Source organism: Arvicola amphibius, chromosome 7, assembly GCF_903992535.2.
Source record: "Arvicola amphibius chromosome 7, mArvAmp1.2, whole genome shotgun sequence".
Taxonomy (NCBI): domain Eukaryota; kingdom Metazoa; phylum Chordata; class Mammalia; order Rodentia; family Cricetidae; genus Arvicola; species Arvicola amphibius.
Genome location: NC_052053.1, coordinates 75,090,643 through 75,103,237, shown reverse-complemented (window position 1 = coordinate 75,103,237; position 12,595 = coordinate 75,090,643).

Below are 12,595 nucleotides of genomic sequence, written 5' to 3'. Positions count from 1 at the left end.
TGCCTGTCAGACCCCAGCATCATTCAGTCCTTGGATATCAGTACCAATTTTGTTCAAAAAACTGAAGATTTAAAAACTTAGGAGATTTAAGTTTTTTTAAATTTTCAGGTTATTTTATGTGTGTGAGTGTTTTTCCTGCATGTATATCTGTGCACAGTGGGCATCCCTGGTGCCTACGAAAGCTAGAAAAGGACGTTGAATCTCCTAGGACTGGAGTTATAGGTGTTTGTGAGCCACCATGTGCTTATGGGTACTGGGAATTGAACCTTGGTCCTCCGGAAGAGCATCCAGGGCGCTTAACTTCTGAGCCAGCTCCCTGAAAGCTTAAGAGATTTATGCAAGGCAAGGAAGTGAGTAGAATGGGTTATAACTCAGAGGGATAACGTCACAGCGCACACTGGGTAAATGTAATGTGCATTCGTTCAGCTCTGCTGGTATCCCGGGGACTAGGTTCTGCACAGGCCAAGAGGAACAAGGCTGCATAAACTTCTCCAATCTTTAGGAGACTTGAAGTGACACACAGGGAGGCCAGATAGCTCACACAGGGTGATGAAGAGATTCTGTGAGGCACAGAGAGTTCCCAGCCTAGGGCTTCAGGTCAGAGGAGGTGGCTCTGGGAAAAGATGGATTGGGGATGTAGTGGTCTCAGACTCTTTGGTCTGAGGATGCCCTTCCACTCTGATGGGCTTTTGCTCTTGTGGTCCATGCTGGGAGACGCTTCTACTACTCCTGAACACTGCTAGAACCTCAAACCCCCTCTGTTATGTGGAGGATGAGGATGAAATAGAAATAAAAGCAGAGCGATCACATTCACGGACTCATTAGAAAGACCCACGACAAGCTCACTATATAGGAACATAAACAATACATACATAAGTTTGTAAAAAAAAAAAGTCTTCTTTCTCCAAAGCAAAACATTGTAAAAACAACTCCTTTTGTGTTTTTGTGCATCTCTGCTGGTGTCACATACATAGGAAGGCAGCATGCTCTGCCGTTGGGCTTGCCCCTTTGTTTGCTCTGATAGGTTACCTTGGGTGCTGTGTATGGAGGAATCCTGGCCTCTTCCACCTAGGAGGCAGGAGAAGGGAGAATCCAGAGATTCCCAGGAGGCTCTGGGGATCCCCAGGGCTCCTCAGCACACACTCTGAGAATCATAGTCCTAGGTAGGAGGGAGAGCCGGGGCCAAAAGCCAGGGCCCGGCATGCGATGGGTGAGGAGTAAATCACACAGCCAAGTATCACCAAATGCCACCTAAGAGTGGCAGGGCCTCTGAGTGTGGAGTCCTGTGTTTCAGCCGCTAAGTGGCTAAGAACCGCCTAGGCCTCTTATAAGGGAGAGGAGTTGGGCGACTGGCATTCAAAAGGCATTCTGCCTTCATGGTGGGTGAGAGACGTAGGCCTGTGGGGAGGCAGGGCTGGGAGCTGCTGTGTGGCCCAGAAAGTGGCCAGCCAGCAGCGGGGAAGCATTCTGGCGAGGACCTGTCACTGGGTTACATCACAGCGCAAAGCTACCGTGCATGCTAATGGCCCTGTGCCAATGAGACAAGGTTAATCACTCGGAATAGGCTGTTTTAAGAACGATAAGATGTTTCCATTAAAATAATTAAAATCTGAAAATGTTTTGGGGCTCAAAGGTATACATTCAGTTACCTGGAACGTCTATGCAGGAGACGGTTCATTTCCTCCCAAGCCCAGACAAAGGAGGGGTTACCGTATTCTCTCTATGTAGTGGGACTTAACTGCAAAAAGACTGCAAGCAGGGGGATGGAGCCTGGTCCTGCAGAGCCCGTCTGTGCCTCAGTTTCCTCCTCTGCAATACCGGAGCAGCAGTTCTCAAAGCAAAGATCTAAGGAGACCCTTCTGAGTCCACAATAGGTTGGCGAATGTCATTTCCTAGTGTGGCCGCTTCCACCTTCCTCTGCACGCTTCCTTCAGACTGACAGTATCCAGGTCTAGAGTCCCAGGTCAGCTTTTTAACTTCCATTCTGGCCGCCTGGTCTTTGACCAGGAGCATCCTTTCCTAGGACGGTCAGTTTGTCTCTCGTGGCAAACATCAGGGTATTTCAACTTTGAAAACATTTGTGCCGAAAGATCATGGCTGTGGCCCTCCATTGCCCACCATGTGGGAGTGGCCTTTAATGGCTGAGCAGACACTTTAGAGCCAGTCTTCCTCAGTATCTTGAGTCATGGCTACTGTGACTACCTCTGGTTCCGTAGAAGTGTCTTAGGGTAATCAGGGACACGCGGGAAGGTTAGGATCCTATGGGGCCTGTGGAGGCAGGTTTCAGGCTCCCAGGATTCCTTTCAGCGTAAGCCAGTGTGCTCTCTGGTGGAGACCACAAAGGACAAAAAAATGACAGACAAAATGAGTCCAGCAAACAGACAAGCCCCTATGGAGGCTTGTGAGGCTCGGTTGAGGGCCAGTTAGATGACCAGGAGGAAACAGAGTCATACTCTCTGTTCCAGGTTATTGACGGTTGGGGCAGTGTTCCGGTCTCAGGCTGAGCACCTCTGCCTCACTGCCCAGAAGCAGAGGAGGGGGAAAGGGGGCCAAGCTTCAGAGTGTGGGGCCTGAGGTGGTGGTAGTACCTGCACCTCCAATTTCCTCTCAGCAGAACAACTCTCAGGAGATGCCAAGAAATCGTTGAAGGGGGAGCGCTACCCAGTGGATGCTTGCTAACAACCAGCCCAACTTAGAGCCTGGAATATGGTACCACAAAATGAAGCATTGGCAGGTGGTACAATTGAGGGCAAGGATTAGCGGTTACAGAGTACATGCCTTTCTTTGGTGGGGACTGCAGGGGTCCTGTCCTGTTTGGAAGTCTTTTAGTCCCCTCTCAACTTTGCCCGTCTGCTCTGAGGTATGGCAGGTTCTTTCTTTGCCCAGCAGCGGTTTGGTTTCCCGTCTCTGACTGAGCTACGACTCTTGTCTCAGACAGTGACTTCTATAATTGCTTTAATGTATATATTCCTATTGACATTGTGATGGCCGATAACAGACTGTCCCTGAAGAATGAAGCAGTCTTGCTGAGCTGTTCCAGCCTATCAGGGGCGAGAGCAAGGATTAAAGAACCAATTATAAATGGATATTTACCTGATAGATTAGGACGGCGACGTTCGAGCAGTCTTGCTCTATTAGGTAAATGATCTATGCCCCGCCAAGGTTTATAAATATGTATTTCACTAAAAGACTTAAGTCCTGGTAATAATTAAAATGTGGTTCATAGTGTTCCATTAAAGTCATGGCTCTCCTTCTGATTATTCGCCAGGAAATGGGCTTTAAACAATACTACGGCATCTTCTCAGTGACTTTGTGTGAAGGGTATGGGGGAGTTAACTTGATCCAGGCCACTCCATGCCACTGTGCCCCTCCTCCTTAGTCCCCAGTGCTGGGATTACAGAAGTTTTACATGATTTGAGTATCAAGCTTAGGTCCTCATACGTGGGTCTCAGGCACGCTATGAACTGAGCCATCTATCCCGAGCCCTGTTCTCTTTGATTGGTCCCTGTGCTTCCACAGGTCAGACAGGTCCCAAACAATGGTTCCATGTCACCTTTGTCAAAGGACCTCACAGGTTGGTTCATCCAGAGCAATGTTCTCCTTTTTGGCATAATGAGCTCTCTCTGTTTGCATGGTCCTGTGAACTTTAAGGCAATAGAATCAGAGGCTGAGGTGCCTCGTTTATGTTCAGTCGCATGGTGCAGACAGGAATGATGCAGCCTTTCTCCCATACTCAGCTCTGGCTGTGATGAATGAAGCCTCGAGTTAGGCTGGAGACACATTGATTTAATCTACTCGTCTGAAAGGGCTGAGGGTATTATTTGAACAGCGGTGCTAACAGTATACTTCCACGGTAGCATTCCCGGGCCTTTATGTCTGAGAAAGTGCTTTTAGCTTTGGCTCAAAGGCAACGATCTTGGAATGTGTGCTCTTTCAGAGGTACATGCACCCCCGTGAATATGAGATGCTTCCTCTCAGGAGACTGGTGGGGGCAGCCAAGCTCTAAATAAATAAAACAAAAACTCCCATTATCCGCGATGCCCATGAGCCAAGTGTTTTCAGGGTCCTAATGTGGGTAGGAAGTGGGGAGAGGTGAACACAGTAGAGGTGGAAAGAGGGAGGTGGGGGGCCAGAACTGGCTCTCAGGAGAACGAGCTTCTTAATGGGGGTCCGGGTAGGTGTTTCTGTAAACCCTACCAGTTTCAATGTCTAAATTCCATTTGTACATTTATGAGAAGGCTTTGTCACAAAGGGAGAGAGAAATTGTTTTACATATGTTCCAGGTAGGTGACATGTCTAACTCCTCAACCTCCCTCTGTCCCCTCTGTGTAAGCAGCACAGGAATGTTGGAAGTGACTTATTGCCACATATGGTAGGTGTCACAGGCTTCTTACTACCCCCACACTGGGAACGGAGCATGCCCATTTTAAACTCAAGAACAAACGCTTGCTGGTCTCATCAGTGGCTCCCAGGGCTTCAGGAAGTTCCCAGAAGGAGAGAAGTCTGCACACAGGCCAGCTGGAAACAGGAAAGGTTCCCAGAGAGACAAAGGAGATTTTCCAAAGCTCATGCTTGTAGTTCCAGGCCTTGGGAGGCTGAGGCAGGAGGATTGTAAGCTTGAGGCTAAACCAGGACACACAGTCAGATCTTGCCTCAAAAAACTAACAATCTCAGGCTGGGGAAAGACAGCTCAGTTGGTAAGGCACTTGCTTTGGAAGCTGACCTGAGTTCGAGTCCCAGAACCCATGTAAAGAGCTGAGCATGGTAATATATTATACAATCCCAGGCTGGGGATGCAGAGACAGAAGGGTTCCTGAGGCTCCCTGGTCAGCCAGGCATTCTGCCTGGTAAGCCTCTGGCAAGAGAGAGACTCTGTCTCAAAGGGGATGGGTGGTGTTTCTGAGGAGACTCCCAAGGCTGTCTTCAGGCCACCACATGCATAGACACAAGTACAGCCTATGAACACACACAGACATATACACATTCACATGCATACCACACAGACATACACACATACACCCACACATAGACACACACATAAGCACAGACACACACACAGATACACCCAGAGACACACCCAGAGACACACATAGTCATACACATATACATATGCACACAGACATACAGACATGTGTATGCACACGCACACACACACACATACATTTACACACAGAGAGACATACACATATGCATAAACACATACACACATAGAAACAAATAAAAGACTAACCAAACAGCATTCCAACCAACAACAACCAAAAAAATAAGACAACTCGAAGTGTACCGTCGGCTTGAGTTTTCCTTAGCTGTTCTTTAGATCACCCCGAGTCCTGAAGACTGTCCAGCACCTTTGGTAGTAGCATGCTCTGGCCATCCAGCCCTACCTGTGGTTGGCATCGGGGCCTGCTTCTGTCCACGATGAGAGAGTTGAGTAGCTGCCCGAGTGAGCACCACAAATCTAAGGAGCCCCTGGCTGCACCCACTGCAGGAAAATTTACAGAACCCTGGGGCTTGCTAATGACACTGGATAGAGATGTCTGTCTACTGTGTCCCAGTCTGGAATTCTCTGGCTGCAGCTTGATGACAAGTCCTTGGGAAATGTGTTAGGCAAGGCTCTCTGGAGAAACAGAACCAATAGGATGCACGCTGTCATTTTACGTCTCGAACTGGCCTCTGCGATGGAGCTGGGTAGCCCCAAAATGGCTGTTTGCTGGAGAGGCAGAGAAATAGGTGTCCGTCAGTCCAAGAAGCCAGATGCCTCAGCAGACCCAGTGTGGACAGAAAGCCTTGAAGCTCTCTGACTAGGCACTGGTGTTGAGTCCATACGGAAAGGATGGGGAAATTAGAGATCTGTCGGCAAATGGTGGCAGCACTCACACACACGTTCGGCTCGAAATGGGCTTGCACTTACGCCTGCTCCGTCTTCCTCCAGCTTCTTTTTATCCCAGTCACTGGTCTCGTGTAAGGGGCCAGCCACATCCAGGGTGGGTCTTCCCCTACTAGGCACTGTCCCATGTGTTGATCTCCTCTGTAAGTATGCTTCCCCACACATCCTGGACATCTTATTGATTTGTACATGTGCACGTGGGAGTGTGGGTGTGCACGTGCCGTAATGCACGTGTGGAGGACAGAGGGAGATGTGGGGATCAATTCTAGCCTTCCACCTTGTTTTTGAGGCAGCGGGCTCTCTCTCATCATTTCTGCTGCTGTCTGTGTATCTTTGCTTCTGGGGGATTGATTATCTGGTCGCCACCTCTATTGCGCTGTAGGAGTGCTGGAATTACAGATGCTTGCCACTGAAGCTGGTGTTTCGTGTGCGTTACAGGGATCACACTTGGTGTCTCAGGCTTGGCAGCCAGTACCTTTATCCACAGAGTCATCTCACAGCGTCCCTTTAAGAAATAACAAAACAAAAGATTGAAAATGTTAAATAAGGGACTGGGAAGATGGCTGGGAGGGGTGGGGGTCAGGAGTGAGAGCAGGCACGGCTCTCGCAGAAGAGCTGAGTGTGGCCCACCAGAAGCTCATCATCTCTGTGGAGAGGTCTCTGGCCTCTGTGGGCACCTGCACTCATGTGCACATGTCCACACGCAGGCACATGCACACACTCACACAATCAGAATGACAAAAGCAAATCCGTAAAACAAAACAAAAATGTTAAAATAAGAATGAAGACTCCGTATCAACCTATCGAGCAAAGACGACTCCTGCTGCCCATCCGCCTGCAGCATGAGCATTCACGGGACTTCGCCCTGGGCCTTGAGATACCTGAGAGCCATGGGAAGTCATGCCTGTCGTGACACTCTAGGTCACCTGGGACTTTCCAAGAACTATGATGATGCTATTGCTCAGATCCTGATCGACTCGTGGAGGGACGTTTTTGTGTCATAGCATCCAGGAGAGCGTGTCTCATGTCCCATGTCCATTTGCTTCATGCTCGTGCGCACGGAGGACCGAAGACAGCCTTGGCTGTCATCTATCAGGGTCCATCTATTTGGTCCTGTTTTTTAGAGCTGGCCTGGAACTCAGCAGGCCTAAGCTAGCTAGGTGTCAAGTCCTCAGGGATCAGCCCGTTTCTGCCTCCCCAGTACTGAGATTACAAGTGTGCACCGCCACGCTTGGCCTCCCTACTGAGCCATCTCCCCACGTGGGTTTAATAACACACTTTAATATCTGTGAGGTATTGTCCGGAAGAGTGTGATTTCTTGTATACTTAACTAGGAGAGAATATAGGAAAATGCCTTTTTCAAACAACACTTACATCCCAAGCCCCCACCTGCCCTTTCCATTATAATTCTAAAGTTCCCTGATTATTTTCATCTTTTAACTTTCTATTGTGATTCTAAAATTCCGTAATTACACTCATCTTGCAAGTACAGAAATATCACATATGCCGATCAGTAAAGCATTACAAAGAATTCATAGCCCTTTTATGGAATTTATAATTCTTCATCATGGGGAACATTATATTACACACCAGAAACAAAAATACAGGCGGAGACAAAAAGTGGATTTCTCTAAGAAAGATCTGTGTGCACAGACATTTTACTTCTTATGCTGATGCGGACATCATACTGTTAAGACAGAAACTGCCCATGAGCAAATCGTGTGGGGCCAATCATGGTCTTTGGAGAAAATGCTATTTAATATTATATTTTAAAACAAAGCCTTTCACTGATTGATTGGGTGGGGAATTTAGAACTCAGGCAGATTTTTGTTTGCTTGTTTCTCTTGTTTTGTTTTGTTCTTTTGTTTTTTGAGACAGGGTTTCTCTGTGTATCCCTGGCCTTCCTGGAACTCACTCTGTTGATCAGGCTGGTCTTGAACTCAATGATCCGCCTACCTCTGCCTCCTGAGTGCAGGGATTATAGGCGTGCGCCACCACTGCTTGTACAGACAACATGTCTTAGAAAGTGTCTTTGAACCAGGATCCCCTGGCTTGGGGATGGCTTGCTGAAAAATGCAGATTCCTGGGGGCTGCAGAGGTGGCTCAGCAGTTAAAAGTGTTTACTACTCTTCCGGAGGACCTGAGTTGATGTTGGGTGGCTCACAATTGCCGCTGCCTCCAGTCCCAAGCGTATTTGATGTCTTTAGCTTTGGAGGACACCAACACTCACGTGTACATACCCATATGCACATGCTTATGCCCATATACACATGCCCTTGCCCATATGCACATGCACATGCCCATATACACATGCATATACCCATATATACACGCACATGCCCATATACACATGCACATGACCATATACGCATGCACATGCCCATATGCACATGACCATATACACATGTGCATGCCCATATACGCATGCCCATGCCCATTACACATGTGCATGATCATATACACAAACACATGCGCATATACACATGGCCATGCCCATATACACAAATGCATACCCATATACACATGCGCATATACACATGCTCATGCCCATATACAAAAACGCATACCCATATACACATGTACATGCCCATATACACATACCCATATACATAATTAAAATAATAAAATAAATATTTTAAAAGTGTAGATTACTGGGGCTCCTGAAACCTACAGAATTTTGAGAGTGGGGCCAAGATCTGCAGGTTCTCAGAAAGCCTTCCTGACAATACTCTGTGTGTGTGTGTGTGTGTGTGTGTGTGTGTGTGTGGTCTGAGTATGAACACCATGCATGTGGAGGTCAGAGAGCAACTTCTGGTGCCTTCTACCTTTCGGAGACGACTCTAACCAGCACAGGTCAGACTGCCCCCGTGTGCCTCTGGGGTTCCAATTGCTTTTGTCTTTTATCACTGAGATTGCGGGCATCCACCACCACAGCCACGGTTTTTGTTTTTTTTAAAATATGGGTCTTGAACATCAGAACTCAGATCCTCATGCTTGTGAGGCAAAAGCTTTATGGACTGAGCCATCTCCTCAGCCCTCTGAGGCACTTTCAAGCTTGTTGCTCCTGCCTCTGTGCTCCTAGTAAGCACTGTCCCTCACCTAGTAGGAGGTGCAGGCTAAGGAGAAAGCCCTGCAAGTCCCTGCCTCTGGAACGTCCCTGCAGCACCCAGCCCAATGCAGCATTTGATGTGCAAGACATGCAACTTCCAACGGGGACAAGGAGGATTCTCAGCATTTTCCTCATCTAGACACAGAATAAGGGACCAAGGGCTGTGCTCTCAGCCTTAAGTCCTGTCTCCAGTCTGCCTGAGACCCAGCCTTGCTAGGCTCTCCTGTGGGTTTTCAGAGTCTAGTTATGGGGCTCCTTGGAACAAAACCAGGGAAGACAAAGAGATGGACATAGGCCTCCTGCCTCGGACTACCCCAGGTAAAGTACAGGATGCCCTGGTTCTCAGCTAAACAAACAACACTATTCAGATTAGATGCATGGCCCAAATATTACACAGGACAGACTTTCAATAAAAGATTACTTGCTGTTTAGTTCAAATCTAATTCATTTACCTTTGTTTGATTTTTTTAATCGTTTTTATCGAGCTAGGCATTTTTCCCCACTCTGATTTCTTCCTTCCCTCTCCCCTTCTACTCCTTTGTTTGATTTTTGAGACAAGGTCTTTCAGTGTAGCTCAGGCAGGCCTACAACTTACCCTGTAGCTCAGGCTAGTTTCAAACTTGACCTTCCTTCCTCTGCCTCCTGAGTGTTGGCGTGAGAGTCTCCCCTGTCCTGGCACTTGTCCACATGCAGTTCAAACCAAGGGTTTTTAGTTTTCCCTTTCCAAAGCCACCTCTGGATTCTGGTTTTGGTGGACTTCTCCATAATGTGTGTCTTTGAATGATTTTTGAAAAACAATTTTTTTTTTGCAGCTTCCCCCACTCCTCCTTCACAGCAATCTCTCCCTGACAAAAGACTCATTTGTGGTTGACCCCTTTCCTCTCCGGTGACATCCCGAGGGCTGTAGTTGGTCAGGACCATGTTTGAGCCCCAGCCAACTCTTCAATTAGAAGGTTGAGATAAGTGAGCTATTAGTACCTAGGATCTCTCTCTCTCTCTCTCTCTCTCTCTCTCTCTCTCTCTCTCTCTCTCTCTCTCAAAAATTTTGGCATCTATTTCATCTCTAAGATGACTGAAGATGACGTTTGGCGTTGCATGAGGACACCCCCCATCTTCACCACGGTACTCTTTTGTCCAAATTTGTTTTGTTCTTGTCAGGCCCAAACCACCTTGAAAAGCCCCCAAAGTTCAGCATCCCTGGTGCAACCTCAAAGGGGTAGAGGGAGACATGAGAGATGCTCAGAGCAGCTATGAAAACAAACCAAACCAACCATTTACAGGCAAAAAGATGGACGAGAGTGGTAACTCAGGTACTGTAATCCACACAGTGTCATGGGCAATTTCCCCTCATAACTCGAGGACAAAGAACTTTATTACTATTTAAACTCCAATACTGCACCAATTAAACCCCGGCGTAGGAACCGCAGCTTCGGGTCTGTGTGTCATTCAAAACAGTGGCCTCTCTCACGTTCCCTAAAGAATCATAGGGATAACTTTTTATTCATCGTGATCTCTCTTATTCTTAGCGATTAAGGGGGAGAGGAGAATATTCGCTGCCGACGCTAGCTCATGTGCTCTCGATGCGGTGACGAATGCTTCGTGAACAATGCGATTTCCTCACCAAAAGTAAGACTGACAGCAGATTCGCAGGCTTTTATTTTTTTTTCCTCGTCGCGTTTAACTTTTCAGCCTCGCAGCTCAGATAGCTTTTTTTAATCAAAGCGAGCAATGGAAGAGCAGTCTGTACCCTCAGCTGCAATCATATTTAATCATATTTAATATCCTTATTTCTCAGCTGATCAAACTTTTAAAATTTGAATGCTGGGGTTTGATGTAGCGCTCTGCAGAGGTCTAACTAATGAAGGCGTACATCTCTTTGTTCTTACACAGAGAGGGGAATGCGCTAGAAGCAAGCTGGAGCCTTGGGTCTAGACACCAAGGAGCAGGCAGGACTCTGTCAGGCACGTGCAGGTTGACTTGTTCTGAGTCTCCTGGTGCCACCATTTTCCTGTCCTTCGCAGGGTTGCGTTCACACAGGCACTGCTCTTATTTACTTACTTGGTGAGTGCTGCTGGCTTGTCCTGCTTGCCGGCGGGCAGGGTGCACAGGGCACCTCTCTTTGGCTTCCCTGTGTCTATCGGAGTTTCTGCATACAGCAGTCACCCCAGAAACGTCTACAAGTGGGCGTTGATTTGAAGACTAGATAGTCACTAAAAATGTTATGTGTGATGTAGTTTGTGGAGGAGTAGGCAAGAATTCAGAGGATGTGGGGTGAAAAGCTGACCACCAAAAAGCTTTTAAGTCCTGATCCCAGCTGGCTTGAATGCTGTTTTTAACCAGGCGAAGCTGCTGCTACCATGCTAGCCATGCAATGCGTTGGGTGTTATACCCAGTCCCTAAGCCAACAGATAGATGGAAGAAAGGGAGGGGCCAGAATAGCAGGAGAGTGTGCAAGGTTGGGGAGCCACAGAAGGGCCCCAAAACTCACAGGGAAATGCCCTGAGGGGCTTATTGAGGAGCTGGCAGAGCAGAATGACTCAGATGGAAAGGGAAGCCCTGTCACTTTGTGGCTTATGACCTTGCGCAGCAGGCTCGCCTGGCTAATCCTTTTTTCTCATTGGCAAAACAGAATGAGATTAGTCAATTTGAGAAGCTCTTGTGAGGATTAAAGGGAACATCCAGGCTCCTCTGTTAGTGCCCTTCCGAGGGCACAGGCTATTTGTGAGTTCCCTTTGTCCCCCGGGCCTGTCCAGCACCGGGGACCTGCAGAGTCACTGAGGACTAAGGAAGAGAAAGAAGGAGGTTGCCTTTATTGGGCCAGGCGCTTTGGGGTATCAGTAACATGCAGAGCTCCTGTGTGCAAAGGGTCCCTGCATTGTATCCCTTATACATTTTAGGGGAAGGACAGGCTGAGGACTGAGAGCATAGACCCTGCAGATTTGACAGCAAAAGCTACTCTGCCAGGCCCAAGGCTGACGCTGGAGACTCCTGGCTCTTCCTCTCATGTGGCCTCTAAGCCCTGAAGGATGTGTAGGAGGTCGTCACTATGGGCAATCAGACACTCTCAGATGCACCCGTTTCTCACCATGGCCCGTTTGCTGGACAGTGACATCCAGAGGTACAAACTCCGGCTTCTGTTGTCAGGGAGCTTCCCAGAGAGGGGATGTAGCAACTGCCAGAGCTGCTTGTCCCAGATGACAAGGGCAAGAGGTGACAGGGAACTGGAACGGGAGTAAGAGGGCTTCCCAGAGGAAGTGACTGCCTGAGAGAGACGGAAGTGAAGGGGACTCAGATCAATCCGTCATCTGGCTAGCCTTGCTGAGGCAATGACCTTAGGGAGTCTGGAGTCTGTCCCCATGCCCCTGCTGACTTATCATCTAAGTGGATGCATAGACAGACACAGAGCTGTCATGCCGTCCCAGTACTTGGGAAATGAGTCCTGTCCTGTGCAGGTAGATGGCGTCTTTGTTGACCTCCTGCCTTTCATAAACGCATACTTGGGGAACTGGGGACAGGTCCAGAGGACACAGGTGGAGAAGTACAGTTTGGGATGATCAGCCGCTCACCCAGAATGGAGGAAACACCTGGAGCTGGCGAAG